Source organism: Oncorhynchus tshawytscha, linkage group LG28 (assembly GCF_018296145.1).
Source record: "Oncorhynchus tshawytscha isolate Ot180627B linkage group LG28, Otsh_v2.0, whole genome shotgun sequence".
NCBI lineage: Eukaryota > Metazoa > Chordata > Actinopteri > Salmoniformes > Salmonidae > Oncorhynchus > Oncorhynchus tshawytscha.
Window position 1 is genome coordinate 24,826,752 of NC_056456.1, and position 2,072 is coordinate 24,828,823.

Consider the following 2,072-nt stretch of genomic DNA (forward strand, 5'->3'; position numbering starts at 1 on the left):
CTCGGGAGCCCTTATTGGCCTGTGGGTGGAGTTTTTTATGTTGAATGTGGCAAAAAGTCCTGCAGGTCACGTCCTACGTATTTCTTTATATTCCTTTGGAAGTCGGGTAGGATTATAATTTGGCCGATATTAACTGTGGGTTGTTGGCATTGATTACAGACTGGAGCACACCCAGCAGGAGATGTGGAGAGTGACAGAACCTGTGAGGGTGACCTCAGGTTACTTAGAGGTTAGTTAGTGTAGCGAGGTCATATACTATGACCAAGAAGTGCTGGTTGTGAGGGACATAGCACAGCTCCACACACATACACTACCGTTCAAAAGTTTGGGGTCACTTAGAAATGTCCTTGTTTTTGCAAGAAAAGCACATTGGTTGTCCATTAAAATAACATCAAATTGATCAGAAATACAGTGTAGACATTGTTAATGTTGTAAATGACTATTGTAGCTGGAAACTGCATATTTTTTATGGAATATCTACATAGGTCCATTATCAGCAACTATCACTGCTGTGTTCCGGTGACACGTTGTGTTAGCTAAGGCTAATTGATCATTAGAAAACCCTTCTGCAACCCTTCTGCAATTAGCACAGCTGAAAACAGTTGTTCTGATTAAAGAATCTGGAGCATCAGCATTTGTGGGTTTGATTACAGGCTCAAAAAGGCCAGAAACAAATAATTTAACAAACTATTTAATGAAGCTGCCAGTTGAGGACTTGTGAGGCATCTGTTTCTCAAACTAGACACACTAATGTACTTGTCCTCTTGCTCAGTTGTGCACCGGGGCCTCCCACTCTTCTTTCTATTCTGGTTAGAGCCAGTTTGAGCTGTTCTGTGAATGGAGTAGTACACAGCGTTGTACAAGATCTTCAGTTTCTTGGTAATTTCTCACATGGAATAGCCTTAATTTCTCAGAACAAGAATAGACTGACGAGTTTCAGAAGAAACTCTTTGTTTCTGGCCATTGTAGAGCTAGGGAGAGAGTATCAGTGTCCAGGGTTGGACATTATTTTTCCTTTCATTAGAGCCTCCCAGTTGCCTCATTGATCCTCAATGAAGCTTGTGACATGAAATGCTTGGACTTGCCATGCCAAGCAGTCTGTTGCCTTTTTATATATCTAGACAAAGATGTTTTGAGTGTATATGGTGGTCATTTTGGATTCCTAACATATTTGAAGTACACAAAAATATTGAGTTCAGGTACACACAACAAAACAAATCTATTTTAAAACATGTACATATACAGGTGATTAAACAACCATTTAACAGTATTGTAGGAGACATATTGAATTTAGAGAAAAATCTAATGGGGGCTCCTAACATATTTGCAAGACTAGGGGCTGAACATGTAACAATCCACAGAGTAACCTTTGACTGAATTTGTTTGACAGTTTTCAGTGTCTGAGCTGATTGCAATAGCCACAACATCAACACATGTAACTGTATGCATTTGTTGTTGTCAGGGAGGACCATACAGCATTGAATGAAAGCAAAGTTCATAAATATTCATAGTTGATATTTACATCTATTGTATGTGTGCTTACAGGTCTATATTCCCAAAATGCTTAATATATCCTAATGCTGTGTGTGTTGATCTATCAATTGAACCACTTATGTAATAAAATATGTTTACAACCATCCATTTCATATATATTCACTGGTCCTAGGCCATCATTGAAAGTAAGAATTTGTTCTTAACTGACTTCCCTAGTTAAATAAAGGTAAAATTTAAAGAAAATCAAAAAAATGAGAAGTTAGAGATATGGGAAAAAGTCAGACAAAAACTAAAGTCCTTTTTGAGGATGGACCTCTAGCCTACTAGAGCTGTATTAATGGCAGACCTTTACAAAATGATATGTCGATACAATAAAACCACAGGTCAAAGGGAAACCTTTATCAGTATCTTTAATGGAGAAAAAAAATCTAAATCGTCACTATCAAAACCCTTTCATGCCTTTGCACTCTTATTTATCGCTCCTCTATGCAAAACCCCAGAGAGAACATTCTTTGTAGAACTGTAAAGAACGCCTGGGGCTTTAAACTGGACAGAGAAAAATAGAGCAAACGCATAAG